General features: G+C 38.4%; 1 protein-coding gene across 4 annotated transcripts in view; it reads left to right on the top strand.

Annotated features, from left to right (window-relative positions):
* CDIN1 (CDAN1 interacting nuclease 1) overlaps positions 1-1,723 on the top strand; it is a 120,626-nt gene extending 118,903 nt beyond the window's left edge. For 3 of the 4 annotated variants that reach the window (XM_079309060.1, XM_079309062.1, XM_079309063.1), the window contains one exon: positions 508-1,723. The gene's annotated coding sequence lies outside the window, so the exon portion shown is untranslated. Of the gene's footprint in view, positions 1-481 lie in introns of all 4 variants that reach the window. The other variant, XM_079309061.1, reaches the window with a different exon arrangement.
* The last annotated feature ends 18,109 nt before the right edge of the window (positions 1,724-19,832 follow it).

The following is a 19,832-nucleotide window of genomic DNA, read 5'->3' as shown; positions in this document are numbered from 1 at the left end:
TTCTTACCCCATTACAGAGTCACCTATAAAATTAAGTTCGTTTTATGAATTCACTGTGTGCTAGTGATGTGTCTGAAATGCCTACAGTGAAGTGGAGATTTGGTGAGGACTTGTTTTGGGGCTTAAAACAATATATTGCAAAGCTGGTAAAGCCCAAGGGGTAAGAGAGTATCATGGCTGTTACAGTAAATAGCCAGATTTTGAGAAAATAATTGGTGTATGTGTTTTGTCACTATCTGATTGTTAAAATCAACAATGGAATCCCAAGTTAACAGTTAAAAAATAGTTAGGGATTTTGAGAGGGGGCGAATGCAAATAACACAGGGTTTGTTTTATGTACCTAAGACCATGAAGTTTGAGGGTAGTGTGGGGGATATTTAGTAAGTATTTTAATGGCTCAAAAATAACTTGTGTTTTGTCTTTTTCTCTCCCTCACCCCTGGGGAATCTATACCTAGGATTTTTTCTCTTAACTGGCTAAGGAAGGACTCTGTCTTTGCCTCTTTAGGTACTTAGAAAATTTCTAGCACAGTGAAGTCCAAAAGTGCAACATGGAGGAGTTTTCTATGTGAGTTATTTCTGAAGAAGTTTACCATCCTGGTGTTCAAGAAGGGGAATTGGAAAAAAAAAAAAAAAAGATACAACAGTGCTTCATACTGGATCAGTTCCACAAGACAAATAAAGCACACAAATGGACAGAAGTTTCCTGCGCACTTGTTTTCTTGTAAGAGCCTTGTTTTTCTCCTGTTAGAACCACCAAGATCAGAAGTTTTTTGAGGTGGGTGTTAGCCCTTCTTGAAGTTTTGTGTTCAGTCTCCTCTTTTTCCATCTACATTGCCACTCAGAGTGGCAAGATTGGGTGTCAGGTTTGTGCTCTCAGACATTTTTTAATGACAGCAGCTTATGGGGCTTGACACAGTTCAATAGAGTTTTCTTTGCTGACTATTACTCAGGAAAGGACAAAATATTTTAAATGTCAGTGAGAGATTTGCATGTATATTTATCATGTTCAGATTTTCTGAGAAAAAGAGCTATGGATTCTGATGTAGAAATAAAAGTCTGATAACAGTCTCCCTAAAGCACAAGTTGATGATCTTTTACAGAAAGAAAGGGTCTCTGAAACATTACAGTGCATATTCATCATCTTTTTTTAGTTGAAGTGGTTCTTTGTATGCCTGTATATTTTCAAAAATCATGTGCAGATTTTTTACAGTCTTGCCTTGAGTGGAAAGGATATTAATCCTACTCAGTAGCTTTTCAGCTGTAATTTTCAGTATACAGTATTTTTATTTTTAATTTTTAGTTTTCACCTTAACACTTTCTGGTAAGTTTCAGACAGGAGTTTATCATTTTGAGAAATTCTTCATTTTCAAGAAAAAATATTTAATCTTCTAGTTCTCTGTCCCTTGCTACAGAGATAAACTAGTATAGCTCCACTATAGTGAGTTATTGTTGTAAAAAGATCTTTTCCTGGGTTTGAATGTGTTATAGTGAAGAGATTTTTTTTTTTTTTAAATATTCAAACACCTATAACTCATTTGCATTCAACTGTTTAAGGTGTTGTGCTGAGCTTATTTCACCTGATCAGCTGTAAGGATCTGCCCATAAAGATACACAGAAACAATCTCTGAATGTACCTGCCTGATGCTACCCACAAGTTACATTTAGAATGTTAATCCCCCTGGGAATTTTAACTATGGTTTAGGTTAGTGGAATGTGTAAAATCAAGAAGAGAATAAAAAAGAAGAAATAACTGAACATAATCATAGTAGAAAATTTAGAAGTAATGGTTGTCTGAGTGAAATGGGTTTTAAAGGCAAACGGAATTTGTTTTAGCTACTGCATATGCTTTCTGTTGCATGAAATCATTTAAATCAGCTTTTACATGATACACTAATGCTGCTTTTTCATTTTGAATCAATTAAATTTATCTGCACAGATGTTGAAAATTCTGCTAACCTTCATCAAAGCTTTGTTTTATTTGTTTTTATATTAAACAAATTTATGTGGAGGCAGACAGATAAATCAGTGTAGGCTTATATTTGTTTATTTATTCCTCTGCCTAATGCTGTGACATAACAGGTTGGAAAACAGTACAGCTGTCTTTAATCAGAGCTTAGAACTCATCTTCACATATTGCTCACTTAAAAGAATCTGTATTAGAATGAGGATGAAATTAGCCACAAAAGTCTATATACTGTACCAATTTCATTGCATGCTATCAAAAACGCTTTGCCACTACTGAAAACTACTGAAACTATGCTGTGTCACTCTTTCAAATGCTGAAAGCAAAACATTAAAAAAAAAATTAGGACCGTTTTGTTATTGCTACTTGTATACTGCAAAAAAAAAAAACCCTTATTTGGCTATTTTCTCTGTTTGACAGATGTAAACATCAACTTTAATATTAAAGAGGAGACGCTGCTGCTTGTGATTTTTTTTCTTGGTTTGGTTTTCTTAAACAGTGTTGCAGCCATTAGAACCTTAACATTAAAACCAAATTCAGTTTTATGGAGTATTCTGTAGAGTGTGCTAATGAATTATGCCAAGCCAGAAAACAGAAGTGAACATAAAACTGAATGATGTTCTCACTGGCATATATAGACTTGCAAGCATCTGCTCTTACATCCACTGATACAAGGCCTGTTCTGAGCTTTAGGAATTGATGTAATTGTATTGAGCAGGGAAGCAAAACTTTCTTATAAAGGAGGAGCAGCACAATGGTGGATCACACACTCTAGTATAGGAAGAAAACAGAGGTTTTAGCATTCCTGTGTTCTGGGGACTCATTTTAGTATGAGTTTATTAATCTTTCCCTAAAGACAGCTCAGAGCAGAACAAATTTTGTCTAAATCTGAAAAAAAAGGAGCCAAATGTCTTATTGTGCTTACCTCACTGCGTTAATAGTACTGGTAGTTCATCAATAGTTTTCATCCTTTTCTGTTGTATTTGTTTATTCAGAGTCATTCTATCCTGGTCTTGGCTTTTGGATTTCTCCACCATCTAGATTACTACAAAAGACAATTAATGCCTCTTTCCATTTTCTGATCCTCCTCTTCTAACTTTCCATTCTTACTTTAATCATTTCACTTCTGTTTATTCAATATCCTCCCATTTGCTCTTGAAAAGTTTTCTACCATGTTTTCTACCACCTTCTTCTGGTTCTGTTACTACATCTGAAGACTGCTGTTTCCATTTCTCTATACATTTGAACTGACCAATCATCTAAAGCAATTTTGCTCTTACTCTTGATTCCAGGGAGACTGTCCTCAAATTTCCACATGGCTTTGTAATGGGGAACCATTGTGATACTCTTCACACCCTTGTTATGAAACATAGGTAATATCTGCAGGCTGGGAGTATTCACCAAACAGAGCACTCTTAGTGCAGAATAATCACTCTCTCCTCAATTGAGAGTCCAGCTACTAGAAAATAGGCAAAGGAAATATTAGGAATCCAGCTGTTAAAGCATCTCTTTCATTAAGGAGCCTTGCCCTCTGTGAGTTCATGCCTTGTTTGTGCAGTACTTATGCAAGGAGATCTGTTGAAGTTAAAGGTTTAGCTTTTCTCCTGTGCCAAACTCTACTTGGTTCAGTGTGGAAAAGATGCATTTCTCCCCATTTCCACATCACAGTCAGTCTGGCAAGAGCTTGTACATCCTACAAGATGTTGTTATTTACCAGAGCTGATAACAGCTCCTCAAGGGTCAACAGCAAGTACACAGAATTTAACTTGACTTTGGGTGTTGCTTGATCTGATGTAGTCTTAGAACAGGTAGCTTCCTCTAAAGGGGTCTTCTGCTGTTAGATGGTGAATACTGAGATAGGGTAGCAGTTGTTAGAAACATGGGTTTGTTATGTCAAGGATGAGATAAATTACATTAGAACAAATGCTGCTCAAGTATCAATGTAATATTACAGAATAAAATGGGAGTATGCTTGTAAAACAACAATAAAAAATTCCTCCTATCATGTTATTCTAAGTCACAAAGGGCCATTTATTGTGGATTTGCAGGTTATTCAGAAATAACCTTTTTATTACATTGACAAAAGAAGAAACCTCAAGGGCTTGCTCTTTACAGTGGTGTGATAGGAACCTAAAGTGTGCCTGTTGAAAAATGAACTAGCTAACAATGGGAGCTTGGCAGCAACTTCACCATTTATAGAGAAACCGTCTATCTAGTACGATCTGTATAAAATAGACCTCGCTTAGGTTAGGGAAAGGTCACAAGTTACACAAAGTTTGGATAGTCTAAATGCGTTACTCAAAACTAACTCTCCTGTGTACAGTAAATATTAATTGAGCCTGTATTATTAAAAACATGCCAGGATTCAAAAGATTAAATAAGGAAGATGTAATTATGAGCTACATAATAAACAGAGCAGTTTTAGTTCCCCTTGTATTTTTTACTTTCCTGCTATTGTTTCATATGTGGCTGTTATACAAAGAGCAGCTGAGGTCAGCTACTATAAATTATGGGTTTCGTACAATAGTAATCTACCAAAATTATTCCAGAGCTGGATCAAAGAGCTTCAAAAGACTTTTCAAAAACTTTTCCACATAATAAAAAGATTCTATTTTGATGCTCTATTTTTATGAGGATTTCTTGGTTTAGAGTTACATCGTAGAGTATTCAGCTTCTTACATTGGTATGATGATATTTGAGTACACAGGATTTGCATAATTTGTTTGCAGCCTCAAAAAAGCATGAACTGGTAAAATAAAAAAAAATTCTTTAAATACTTTAACTGGTGCATTTTTCAGGCTAAGTTTTTAAGTTGTTCTAAGTAATAAAATTTTTGTTTGTGTGTTTTTTTTTTTTAAGGAAGCCAGCAAGATTTCAAATGAAATTTGATATTTCTTCTGTTTACAAGCATACAAATCATATTTGCAATGATAAAAATTATTTAAAATTATAACAATACTTCTTAGTAGCTCTCAGCTGGCATCATGCCCCTGCATAAGATGCCAGCCTGCCCTCGCTTCTGGCCAGGCTTTCACCTAGTGTGAACAATCACATGTCATCTGCACAGATCCATAGATGTGGCACTGCGATGTCAATGCAAAATGAAATGTCAATGCAAGCGTATGGAGATGAAGTAACAGTATTGAAACCATGTCAGTGCATATCTACAGAGACCATGTTACTCTGTCAGGGTGATTTTAGGAAGATCACTTTGAAATGTTAAAATGAAATGAAACTAAGTCAATTAGGTAATAACAATTGAGGTTCAGGGATTAATTGAGGGCCTAAGGTGAAGCCAGTGGCCATTAACCCTAGCTAGTTATTAATTTTAGAGAAATAGAGAAATATCCTTGGCTAAGGTTATTGTCATTATTATTAGAGAGTTGGGGGGGTTTATTCCCTAGTTTTATAAATACCTTTTGCTGTTGCTTTTAATAGTGATACCCAAAATGTGGTGTTAAAGGGATATTAGTGCAAAGTTAAGGTTTTTAGGAAAGTGAACCTACCCAAAAGCAGACAACCACTTATTTTGATACAGACATTTAACAGATTTATATTGATATCCAGTTGTCTGTAAACAGACAGATTTACTGTAATGTATTTACCTCTGAGGACTAGTTGAAGCAAAATAATACAAACATGGAGAAATAGTCGTTTACACAGCAACAACTGTTTACTTGGCCCAAGTATTCACTGTTAACTTAAAGCAGACATGAAAATTGGTCAAATAACAATATGAAATAATTATTTTTGAAAATACCTAAGCAAGCACTAAGTCATGGTTATAAACTTTACGCAAATTCAGGATTTCAGAGTATATGACTAGCATTAGGACACAAATGTGTAATATATTATTCTTTTATAATGTCAATGAGAGATGCTTGCCAAGAGCAATGGCTCTGTGGTTAAGCATGCTGTACAACACATAAAATCTGTCTGGGTCTTTGTCCTAAGGAAAGGAGGCAAGACACTAGATCAAAGGAATGCAATTGTTTCCTTTTAAAATATTTATTTATATGAATGTGTGTGTATTTTTATATGATATGATAATATAAACCAAACGTACACAAACATTATTTTTGCTGTTAATAAATACCAACTACTCTCTCTCTTATAGAAGTCTCTGATAGATATTTGCTCAGTATAGGTGTGTTGGTGGAGGTTTTCAGGAAAGGGCAGTAAATCAACATTTTTTCCCATTGTAGAAGGTGATATCCTATGTTTAAGTGTTGGTGAGAGCAATGAGACATTTCTGCAAGTTAAGTGACAGTGATGTTGAGAGAGCATGACATGGGAGAGAGGATGAACTGCACCTGGAGGAGTCCAGACCCAGCCCTGCTGAGAGCCAGCAGCTTTTAGAACTTGACCTGGACATACTGGGGCTTTTGTCTCCAATGTGAATCTGCACAGCTCTAGTCTCACCTCCCAAAGTGCCTCAGGGGTGCTGAGAAAATTTCTGAGAGATCTTTGAAACTCCCTTGAAAGTCCTAGAAGAGTACTGTGAAAATGCAAGTTTTATTACCAGAAAACATTTTCCATTACAAATGGATGTATTGGATTAATTTCTTTCTTTTTTCATTTTCTTTTGCTTTTCCACGGCGAGCATTCATGCCACACTCCATTTTGTACTCTGCCTCAGCATGATAGCTCCATAATGAGTGGAAAAACATTAAAATTAGTTTGATCAGTTTATTTCTATACACACTTCAAGCAGCCTTATATCAATGTGCTTGGCACTGCATTACATACAAAGGATAAAATACACTCAGGAAAAAATAGTCTCGCTACACATCATAAAAAAGAGTAGGCAGAGTTGAGTCTCAAGACTCATCCTTCCTCTGAGGCACAACTGTCTATACAGATCAGCTTAAATGTCTGTCTAATCTTAAAAACTGCAATGATGGAGATGCTTAGAGAGATTATGGGAATCCACTCCTCTACTCATGTTTATTTTGTTAGAAAGATTTTTCCAATCTTACCTAAATCATGTTTTGCTGTAATAAGCATGTTACATCCCATTCAATTATAAATGTGTATGGAGAGTAAATCTGGTATCTGCTTTCTTTTTCTGACCTTTTCTGTATTTGAATATATGTTTGATCAACAAAACACCACAAACTCCTCCAGCATTTTTTCAAATAAAGTTTTTTATGTTGTGATTATATTTGTCACTGCACACGTCTTGTATTTTAGAAACCCATTTTGTACACGATTTCAGCAAATATGTTCCTTCAGTGACAAGTTGGTGTCTTCTGTTTAGGCTGGACCCTTTATAATGCTTACATCCAGATTCATCACAAATCTATCATTTTTTTTATCCTATTATTATTTTCCTTTTTGCACATATTACTTGCTAGTACGTACAAAATACTTGCTAGTATTTTTAGTTTTAATTTGCTGGCTTCAAACTACTCTCATGTTCTGTTTAGTTTGAATTTTAATCTCACCCTTTGGAAATAAATACTTTATTTGATTCACGAAGTTTTGAATGTGTAATCTGAAGTCAGTGAGTTAAGACATTCAGTGTTTCAGGGTTATTATAGAGTTTGATGGTTAGCTGTCACCAGTAAGATATAGACTAATGAGATATATCCATCGTAGGATATGCTCTTAAAATTTCTAACACCAGTTTTCATAGTCAGAAGACATATGGCTTACTGCTCAGTTTGTGAAATAAAAATTTACTTAAACAAAATAAATAGTAGGAAAGTGTCTGCTAAATGGAACACGCAGAAGCAACTTTTTTTGCTTAGGTGTACATTTGCCACGAAGGTTCAAATTCTCAATTCTCAAGTTGGCTTGATCATCTTAAAAGACTCTGTTACTAGCAGTCCAGTTACTCAGGTGTACAGACGAGCTCATACTGGCTTGCCAAAAAGTTGGAGGTTCCAGTTGACAGTTGTTTTCTTGTGCTTTCCTTTCATCCCAGCTTTTCTGTAAGCTTTGCTGAAGGCAGAGGAGAAGCTGAGTTATTTGTGCTCCAGCAGCCCACAGGCCCCAGAAGCTCAGCAGCATTTTCTGGCATGATAAGGAAATGTGCCATGAGAATGCAAGATATTAAGTGTCATAGATTTACTTTTGTCTTCCATTTGCCTAATCCATGCTATATTTGTCTTGAAACAATCCTATCCATTTACATTTTGCATTACTGTTTTATGCTCCTTGACCAGACATAGACAATTTGCTCATAACTGATACTAACTGAAGACAAAGAAGAAAATAAAGTATCTAATATTTGGGAAACAATGGGTATTTTAATTACACCCCAGTGAGGTGTCTGTTAACTGAAAAGTAACATTGAAGAGTGTATTTAGAGGGAATATATGGTATCCCTTGCTACATGGTGTAATTTTCAGTTTCCCTGTTCACATTTTACAAATTGCAGAACTTTCTCCTTCATTCTTCAGTTACTCAGGCATAAGAACTTACACAGAGTGGTCAGTCTGTCAGAGCTCTGCCATGAGGGCTCAGAAGAAAATTCCATTGAATTTTTCTCATACTTACCCATCTCTGCCCCAGATGCCTGGGGGGAGTTTTGAGTCTGCTGATGGTTTTTTCTTATCCTGCCCAAGATCACTTCATTGCTAGACTGGATCAGACACAGTCACCTACTGGCATCTGTGTTCAGCAACATCATGCTGATGGCTGAGCATTTACTCTGTTAGTCTTCCACAGGGACTGGATTTTATTTCACCTTACTGGTCTTCTACTTCTTCTTGGCATGTTAACAAGATGGGTTTTCCAACATAAGGAAGGTCCTGAGGTCTCATTCCTACTTTCAGGGACAACCCTTTAAAAGTTACATTGACTTATGCTAATATTGACACAATGTCCATTTTGAGCTGTATGTGCTATGGCACAAGGATGGCAAGAGCCAGTACAGTAAGCAGCAGGTAGAAAAATGTGTTCTTGTGCTTAAACAATTAGTTCAGAATTTCTTTACATTTCTCACTAATGAAACTGCTTCACACTCACTGTATGAGGTTTTTTCCTCAAATTTTTTTTGTGTGTTAATAACACTTAGGTTCTAATTCCATTTTCCTTTAAAAATAATTTTTATCTTTTTTACATATTTCCTTCCTACACTGCTTGTTTCTTCTTCCAAAACTGCTTCCCTCCATGTGCTAAACCCGACTAAAGTTTTTTGTTGCTGCTTCTGAAGAGAGGCAACCTGCAACCCCTGAAGGACAACAGGGGGATAGTTGTCACCAGAGACTTAGGTGACAGCTGCTCTTTGCCCAGTCCTGCTTTGGAAGACACTCTCAAGATGCCCCACCTTGCTGGGTCAGTACAAGGTGTCTTGTAACCCATGGAAAGTTTCTTCTGCTAAATTGCTTTCAATAAAGGGCATCTTTAATCAAAAGCCCTTGTGTTCTCCCCGCATGCTCTTCTAGTTCTTTCTATGAAACTCACTTTTTTTTTGCTTGTTTCCAGTTTCGGTAATGAGGGTTTCTATTATTCTTTCCTTTATGCAGTTTTCAGTGTTTTCTCTCATCTGATTCAATTTGCTAAATCTCCCCTATTCCCCTTCCATGTGTTTTTAATCTAGGATTTAGAAAAATAGTATTCTTAGGGGCATAGTAGCCCTCATGTTTGCAACAGTGAGACATCAAAACTCTCATGCACACAAGTTGTGTCTTTAAATATGTTAGCTAGTGAAATGCATTGCTGTGCTTCCCACTGATCTGTTAACAATGTGAGAACACGACTTCCTCTGTCTATTTAGCCCTTGGATGGCAAGCCCATAAGTGATGGCTTCCTGGTTTTATAAATGCTAAAAGCTAAACAGCAAAGCATTTTCTGATTTCTTGGCCTCCATTTCCTTCAAAGATATCAAAAAGTGTTTTCCTGAATTCTTTGGCGAGGCGTATTCAATGTGAATTAGAAGCAAAGGAAAACAAAGGAAAGGACCAATTATAAAGATGAAATCCCAAGTTGGAATTCAAGCCTTGACAGTCCTGTGACAGAAGAACCAAACTATATCTCTCTGTTTTGATCAATATAGTGGGTTTTACTGTCTGGCTCTACAAAGCTGAATCAGCAATAGCATTAGTCTTGACCTGGCTTAAAGTCTAAAAGCAGTTTTACAACATGTTCGCATTATCTACAGATGTACTCTTGGTTTCTCACTGTCTCTCTCTCCTCGTCACTGCAGTGCTTTCTCTCAGCTCCACAGGCCCAGATTGAGAGGCAGCTTGTGAGACTGGGATACTTTGCTAAATGCATTTACTTGCCAATGTGCTAAAAATTAAGATATTTTTATATAATTGTTTCATTATCTGGTTTATTTCATCTTTCCACATTGTTGTCACTTTGGAAAGTTCCATTAATTCATAGGACTGGAATAATACCTTTGTGAAAAGCTTCTTTAATTCAGTTTAGCTTCTCAAGTTGTGGAGCCAGGTCTCTTTCTGTACTATAAATTGTCATTCCTTCAGTGACTTAAGAAACATTTATATATTTTCTGATCTAGAGTTATTTAAGTGGTGCACTATAAAAGCCCGTGCTTGAAGAAGGAACAGAGAGCTAATAGATATCTCTGCTTTGTAAATGGCCCCTGCCAAAAATACTGAGATATGGATGCAACAAGAATATTGGCAAGTTTTAGATGTGTGTGGCACAAAGTGTGCTGAATGGCAGATGAGCACACTGAGGGTACCCAGGTTTGTCAAGAGGTATCTTTGAGCTGATAGAACTACCTCTGTGTGCCACTGTTTATTTAATAAAAGAAAGCATACAGTACTGTTGAATCCAGTGACAAAGAGTGCAATAGAAAAAAAAAATAAGTGGACTGTACCTCAGCTTGTACATCTGTGCTGCTATACAACAGCATTTTGCTGGGTTTTTTTCTTTATTTTCTTTATTTATTTGGGATTGGGGGTTTTTTTGTTGGTTTTGTTTCCCACATAGTGTTCAAAGGCAATTCCATGCTGCACAAACCAAAATATTTACGGTGTGGTGTTGTTCTTGTTGTGAACTCTGACTAAAGGCAAAGTGAGGTTGCTATAGATTGAATCTGAAGAGGATTTTGCAAATAACACACTGTATTTTTGGTTGCCCGTGCAACTCAGTGGTGCTAGCAGCAGAAATTAGCAACTTTCATGTTTTAGGCTTATCTGAGCTCTAGAAAGTCTTACACATATCTCTTATAAGTAATTAAGCCTTACCACTGATGTTCAGGGGAGGATATTGACCACTTAATTTAGAAAGACAGGGGCTACAGTTTCTAAGCACTACTTGACAGTCCATATACTACAGCCTACAAGAGACACCTTGTTGCCATATCTTCCAAGAGATTAATTAAGAAATCATGAGTGGGATTTTGCTGGTGCAATCAGCAGCAACTTAACTCATTGCCTCTAGGCATCACTTGCCAATTATTTCGGAGGAATCTAACTTAAGCCAGTTTCCAAATGCTCCTGAAAATCCCTATTCAGCTTTATAAGACTTCAATTTGAAATGAAATGCAGCTGTATTTTTTTATTTCCTTTTATCATAGACACAGACAGTTACATGGATCCTTTCAGTCAAGAAGTACATCTGATTTTTTCCAATATAAAGCTGATTTATTTTTTTTTAATCCAAACTGTTATTTGTCAGGAGATGTAGTAGATAGTAAGACAGAATCCCAGTGGGATGTTTACTGTTAGCAGAGCATTTGGAGTGGTTCCCAGCAGAAAATGCTTTAGTCAATGATGCATATTGGAACACAAAACAGGTTTTGCCAACTCTGCAAAGCTACGAAATCCAAAGTATGAAATGCTGCAGAGCTGAGACAAGCACCAAGCAGATACAGCAACCTTGTGTTGTGTGGCTTAACCGTTCTGAGCAAAGACATCTTATTTAGGGGTCCCAGCTCCCCATGTCATTCACTAAAGGAGCTACCACCTGAGCAGGTGCATTTTAAACCACCTCCTGATTGAACAGCCACCTGAAGGGCAACACACTGACTCCAGCAGGAACAAGCTGGGAAGAGCTATTTGCAAATACTTTTTTCCCCCTGAAACAGGAGTCTTTGTAAAGGGCAAAGTGGTGTTCCCACCTACTTACAATCCAAAGTCTTAAATGTTAGTGCCTACGAATGCTTTCACAATAAAGTGTTGTAGAGAATTCCTCCAAAGGTGCAGAAGACACAGAGTCCTCTCTCAGTACACTTCTGTGGAAAGGTAGGTGGTCACAGCACCTTCTTGGGATCAGAAGGACACAAGTGGGAGTCCAAACCTGTGGGCACGGTTAACAGTCTCCACTCTGATCTGTCAGAGTCATTCTAATGCAGGAAAAACTCACGTTTCGTGGGCCAGAAAGTGGGAACAAGAATGTTGGGAAAAACATCACAGTGCAATTTTGGATATGTCTTCAGTCAGTCTAAATCTATCCTTCATACAAAGGATAAATACATATTAATTCACTTTAAAAAATGCAATTGTATATGAAGGGACCACAAGGACTCTTTCTCTTCCCATATGTGTTCTATAAAGAAAAAAGGTTGCTATCACTGCACTTCAAGTAGAGATTGATTGACTCACCATATGTAAGTTTGCTTTTAGATTAACATGCAGTTGAAACCCAGCAGGGAAGTTGCTCTAACTTCAGATCCTAGCCAGGAAAAAAAGCCAGAACAAGGTGACAATGTGATGGTGGTACAACCAAGGTGCTCCAGGGCATCAGGAGCAGCAGAACTTTAGGTTTGTGGGGAATCCTGGGGTCAAAATCTGAGGTTTTGTTTTTTCCTGGGAAATGATATGCTGGCACTAGGATCTGCAGCAATGGTGTTCCAAGTTTAGGCATCTGAATTTATTCCTTTTAGATTTCACCTTTAAGATTAGAATAGCAGAAACCCAAGATAAAAGCTAATAAAACAGAGGACAAATAAGACTGACTTCTTATCTCTTTAGCAATATAGAGAAACATTTCTTGCATGCTCAGCTACTTAATGTTTCTGATCAAATATTTCTGTAATCATTATATTTTTACAATATAATAGCAAGTAGAACAACTATTAGAGAGTTTAAGGGTTCTAAAAATCTCTCTAATTCTCAGCAGAACATTTATTTTCTATCGTCTTCTTCAATGGCACAGCCCAGTTAAGCTGGTTTATGAACCTCTGAGGGTGCTTAGCACAAAAGTAGCATCAAAATATGAGAGAAAGATAGGTAAGAAATATCCTTAACACCAGTATTGAATTTTCACTGATTAAAGATGGACTTTCATGTTCATGATTCAGTCTTCTGGCCTGATCTTTTTAACTGATACCAAATATATACAATTTCACGCTTCTAAATTCATCCCCTTCTGGGATGTTAAGTTTTAAACCAGTATTTCCCTATAATTCCTTGTCAGCTATTTTTTGTGCTCAAACCAAGAGGCAAACAATCTAGTGATTTGGTGTAACATGAGTTCCTCAAGTTCATGCAGAAAGTGCCATGAACACCAAAAATTATGCTAATGAAGGCATTTAGGTACACTGAAATGGGGCTTCCAAGGTTTGCACTGAGTAGCTCTCCACAACAGCTAATGGGGACAGAAGTGCCCTTTTACAGAGCAGTAATCAAAGGATCTTGAGCTTCAGCTCCTGCTGTTCTGTGCACTTCTTTGCAGCTTTCCCACCTGTGTCAGCCGCGGATCCTGCGAGTGCTGAACACCCCAGTGCCCAGCTTTGTCACCCCAGTGCCCAGCTTTGTCACCCCAGTGCCCACTCTGTCACCCCAGTGCCCTGCTCTGTCACCCCAGTGCCCGCTCTGTCACCCCAGTGCCCAGCTTTGTCACCCCAGTGCCCTGCTGTCACCCCAGTGCCCACTCTGTCACCCCAGTGCCCTGCTCTGTCACCCCAGTGCCCGCTCTGTCACCCCAGTGCCCAGCTTTGTCACCCCAGTGCCTGCTCTGTCACCCCAGTGCCCACTCTGTCACCCCAGTGCCCAGCTTTGTCACCCCAGTGCCCGCTCTGTCACCCCAGTGCCCAGCTTTGTCACCCCAGTGCCCTGCTGTCACCCCAGTGCCCACTCTGTCACCCCAGTGCCCTGCTGTCACCCCAGTGCCCAGCTTTGTCACCCCAGTGCCCACTCTGTCACCCCAGTGCCCAGCTTTGTCACCCCAGTGCCCGCTCTGTCACCCCAGTGCCCTGCTGTCACCTCAGTGCCCTGCTCTGTCACCCCAGTGCCCGCTCTGTCACCCCAGTGCCCAGCTTTGTCACCCCAGTGCCCTGCTCTGTCACCCCAGTGCCCTGCTGTCACCCCAGTGCCCGCTCTGTCACCCCAGTGCCCTGCTGTCACCCCAGTGCCCTGCTCTGTCACCAGAGCTCCTTTCAGGAACAGACCTTGCTCCTTTAACCAGCAGACATTAAGATCAGAGTGGATGCTCTGTGGCATTTTCTGAGTGCACCAGAAGGCTGAACAGAAGAACCCGACTGAGACGCAAACAAGTCTTGTATGGTATAACAGAATTAGCAGGAAGACAATATTCACTGTGTAAGGAAGAAAAACAAAACAAACAACACTATAAGCTTGAAAACATTCGCCTCACTCTTCTGTGGTTTGAGAAGTGAAGTCTAGCACGGCAAAACAAAAATCAGACCTGCTTTTAATCTGTGAACAGCTCTCATGATGAAATCTGTCATGTTTCTGGCTTTGTTTTTTTCCTTGAGAAAAGAGCAAAAATGTTATTTTTCTTAAAGAATTTTCAAATGTTTTATCTTTATTAATGTTTCTATATGATACAGTTTATTACTGCAGGCAAATCTGTCTCATTCATTAATTCTTCCATTGTCAAAACAGCATAACCGATAGTTTATAACATCATAAATCTTGGACATCAATCATTATATAGAGATTTCCCGTTATGTGTAGGATTGTCTCTTCTGATGTGTTTGAAATGCTGGTTAGCGCTGTTCTTACAAGCAGTATAATATTCTGTATTAAAGCACTAAGCCTATTAATGGCATTTGAATTTTTGAGTTGCTTTTGTTGTTGATTGTGGTTTTCCAGATGGTAAGAAATTAATCACTTAGTTTAAATATTTTTTAATGCTCTTTCTGCAAGTCTCATATTCGATGTAAGATTTGGCAAGTCCTCTGAAGTTTGGGTTTCTAAAGATACAATCTTCTGTCCAACAAACTCAAGATCCATATTCCAGCCTACTAAATTCCAAATAAGAAACAGAAGATCACTTGAAGGGACACAAAAAAAGGACATAACAGAAGTGGCTCATAGTTTAATTTCATTTAAAAATGCTAAGCACAACATAGCCTCACTATCTCAAGTCTTCAAAAGACCCAGTTCAGTAAATATGGTCACTTCAGATCTCTTTAGAAAGATGTATTCATCAGCTGTCATTCTTCCCATAAGCAAGACACACAGAAAAAGATTGAGTGCTGCCACACCCGTAACACACATTTAAAGGAGTCATTGCCTTTTCTTTGAGTTAACTTGAAGCAAGAGCAAAAAAACAAAATGAGTGCCAGAGTGCTTCACACGGCATTTTTCTTTCTTGATTTTTGTGCTATTAATGCTGTCACTTTTGAGCTTGACTGGGGAAGGTGAAAAGGAAGCCACTTAAGTCATTGCTGCATCTGTGCATATTATGTGATCATTTAAAGGTTCTGAAAATGTGTGGATCCCATTTGTTCCATTACACAGCTATAAGCAGGTCTAACACCACAAAAGCCAGTGCAGCTACAGAGCAGATCACAAGAATGGGGGGAATGGGAAAAGCCAAGTGCTTCAAGTGACAGGCTTTTATGTTGCAGAGCAATGTCATCTGCAAATATTTAAGTCAGAAGAAGGGTGCAGAGAAAAAGCAATGGGCTTCAAGTCTTAAAAACTGATGATCAAAGGGGGATTAGATCACAGGGAAGTATCGGATTCGAATTTGTGCAGTCCTACATAGCAGGTGTTTGGGTTCTAGTGGAACAAACACCATCTTGGGGTAAATCAGCTCCTCAAAAGTGTGTTCTTCAGCTGCTTAAAGACACCCTTGCTTGGTCAGAGGTTACCTCTAGTCTGACCTTTGTACTTTAAAGTTCTGAAAATAACTGATTTAATAAAAGCCAGAACAGCACAGCCAATTCAGTAAGAACATTGTATCAGGTTAACTACAATTAGCTGTTTTAGACTGCTGAATTTGCAAGCCTCCTTCAGCCACCACCCACCCCCAGCTGACATGCTGCCTGGAAGCCAGAGCTCACAGAAGCCACAGCCATCCTGCTCACTTTGAAAGTACTGTGAGAATCCTGGATTATGTTCACAGGTAGGCTCTCATCGCTCTAGAAACTGTTTTGTTTCCCCACTTCTCTGCCCTGAGTAAAGATGCTTTTCCAAAGTACCAAAGACCTTCTCCTGGCAGGAGATAGCTTCCCATGCATAACCAGGCAATATGAGGCTAACCCACAGCATTCAGCAGGGTGTTCCAGCCGTGCCAGAGGAATATAGCACTCACAAACCTCAGCCCTCATTTTCCTCTCAGCCTTCTCTCCTTCACCTGGCATTTTCTTATCAATGCTTTCTTACCAGCCAAAAACACGAGCTGGAGTTTCTATCAGAATTATCATTGCAGACACTCCCTAGACAATCACCAACCTGGCTGAACTGAAGAAAATGGGAAACAAAGGAGAACAAGGATATCATTGATTTTTTTTTTTTTTTTTTTTGTTTCTTGTTGACAAAAATTGTGACAACTGATATCTCTTGCATTCCTATGGCTGATTTTGATCAAGACATCATACTGAATGACATATTATGGGCTAAACTTAGAAGCAGTAACTGAGTTCTTTGTTTTGAGTTTTGTTTTAAGTATATACTTCATTCTTTTCTTTCTCCAGTTCTCAGTTCTTGCCAGGCCATGTTCCTTCTTTTGATATGACTTGCAGTTTGGAAAGAACATACCACGGTAGAGATCTGAATACATACAGTTATGTTTCCTTACATATTTCAGTATGTTTCAGTATGTTATATGCTTCTGTATATGCCATTATACCCTGCACCTAAGGAAGGTCCTTATATCACTGATGTTGCTATCCCTGATGTTGTACACATGTGCAAGATATCCTCAGTTACCAGTACAGTATTTGTGAAGAAAAAGAAAGCTTTAGTCAACCTTAAAAAAAAGTAAGGAAGAAAGAAGAAACTAATGCTCACCACATGCACTGCCTTGAGAATTCAGATGAACTTTCTGTACTTCTTTTGCTTCGGAAAAATGTAAACTTTGATTTTAAATAATTTATGAACTTCCCTGCTTCAATTTATTAATGTAGGCTGATTGCACAAGTGCACTGTTTTAAACTTAAGCTGGAATACTAATAAAATCCCTACACAAAACCAGATATGTTTAATTTCAGCTTTTATTGCACTATTATCCCAGTAGATCCCAAGAACATCTGATTGAAGTTATCTTAAAATTTCTGCACTTATATATGGAACTAAATAAACTCCACTGATCACAACAACCTTGAACTTGTGGGAATTCTCATGTAGATCCAGGATTTGAAGCTGGACTCCATCCCAAGTTTAAATGCTACTCAGAATCAAAGTGTGTTGTGGCTGAACACACAGTTTACAGGAAATATTCAATTCAACATTTTTTGGTAGGTGTTCCATCCTTTAATTTCTCCCAAATTTCAGCCCAGCTCTTCATACCAGTACCTGAATTCAGACTCTTGTTTTCTATCTGAACTTAGTAAAGCCTTAGCAGACACATCACTTCACTGCAGAATAAACATTGTGGCACTGAATTTAATCCAGAATTCTCTGAACAACTGTTTCACATCTAAGTAATTGCACCAGCAGTAGTGGGGTCACCCCCTTGTTTGTATGGGGGGGTGAGGGGTGCTGTTGGAATCACAGCCTGTGACTTTATCATACAACATGAAAAGCCTTTGGGCTATCTTCTCAGCTGGGATAAATAAGCAAAGCTCTATTGGTTTCTGGGTGAATGAGATTATAATTCAAATCAGAAGCGTAGTGTTTGTTTATACCATAACAAAGTATCCCAAAAGTGTGTATCATAAGCCTTAAAACACTGCACTCAAGGACAGTAAAACCCACGAGTCTGAGCTTAGGTTTCAGTGACTCCAGCGAAGTTATGCCTATTTATTTCAGGAGAGCAGTGTTGATGTGCACCAGCTGAGAATCTGGTTCTTTAACTCCCAAATGACAGCAGAAACCATTTATAGGGGGAGGGAGAAGGGGCTGGGGTGGGAATCAACTTGAGTACAGAGCTGTATGGCTGATAAATGGGTATCAGCCATCCCTTCAAACAGGCAGGCCTGTTTCTTCCTAAAACAAAGCTAGAGAATTAATAAACACACGCAAAAGAATAATACAAAAGATATGTATTCTCAAGGAGTTTCCAATGTACACTGTGTTTCACATTCCAATACAAAGCATCTTGACAGTAATGTTTAAACAGTTTCTCATTTTATGTGCTTGCACACACAACCCTTGTGATTCAAAACAAACTGCTGTATAAAGAGCCTTTCAAAACAACCTATCCACTCATTTGAACTGACAGCCTATGCTCACCTAAAAACAAAACTGCCCTTTCTTCCATGCACCCCAAAAGAATCCCAAACTAGCCAGCAGTAATAAATTTAAAAGACAGTTTTTCCTGGTACCCCATCCACACAGCTCATCCCAGTGGGAGATGATACAATATGTAACATTGCTATGATTCACAGTAATTATGTAAGAGAAGTCACATGTGGCACAAATGGAATGTATACCAAAGAGCAGAAGCATATGTTCAAATAAACCACTGGTTATGTCAAAACTAATAACTTGTTTGCTGTAGTGGACTCAATAGTAACAGGCCCAATGAGTCTAATGACTTTGCTACCTCTCCTTTTGCTCCTCATTGAGCAGGCTGCAGCTGATTTTTTTCCAGGGATTATGTTTATGCAATACGAACATATTGTTATTTGCTACATTCTGCATGATCATTTTGGCATTCTTATGAGAAGATGATGATGGCTCTGTCTAAATGTTTGGGAGGATTATCATTGACATGGGAAGTTATTAGGTTTGATGCAATATAGAGAATATTCACAGTCAGAAAACAGCATCTTTCATTTTTAGGAATGGAGGTAATTGTGCTTTGTGACAGTGCACATCCTTAAGATGTTATGTATCATTGCGTACTTAAAAAAGCAGCACACTTTTTATTGATCTTTCAATTCCATTTTGATTTAAAATGCAGATCTTTCCCTCCATTGAAATCTTAGCATTTTTATTTTAAAATGCATCAGAAAAAATCCATTTCAGACATATGCAGCGCCATAAATTACTTTCTGTGGTTGAAACAGTATTCGCTTATGTCACGGGTTGAACATCCTCCTTTATTAGAATGCTATTTATTGCCACCAGCTGCAGTGCTTAGCTAGGAAAGTTCTTGACACCAGCGATTGCTTTTCAGCACCAATGCTTCCGGCTGCTAACGGGGGCTCCCAGTGCCAAATGCAGCCACTCCTCTTAAACTGTTCCTTCTGCTATACAGACAGCTCCTGTCACTGTTACCCAGAGCAGGAGCTGGGAGAGGGGGATCAGAGCTGAACCCACTGCTATGGAATCTCTTCAGCTATAAATCTCCTATAACTTTAAAAGGCCTTGCCAAATACCACTAGCTTGGAAGCTGTCAAATGTGCTCAGGAAATCCACCCGTCAGTAATGAGGTTTTTTTCAAAATTAGGATGAGAGTTCAGCTTGTGAGCAATAGGTGTAACATAACAAGCCCCAGATCTAGTAAAAGCAAGAGGATTTCTGTATCTACCAGCTATCTAGCCAATGGTCATTAGATTTTTGAGCAGGGAGAAACCAGACAAAGGTAATTACTCTTCTTCTGCTAAGAGCTGTTATTACTCCTGCATGAACAGCTAGCACTGC

This window comes from Erithacus rubecula (assembly GCF_903797595.1).
Source record: "Erithacus rubecula genome assembly, chromosome: 6".
Taxonomy (NCBI): domain Eukaryota; kingdom Metazoa; phylum Chordata; class Aves; order Passeriformes; family Muscicapidae; genus Erithacus; species Erithacus rubecula.
The sequence above is the reverse complement of the archived record's forward strand: the minus strand, read 5'-3'. Positions and strand labels throughout refer to the sequence as shown.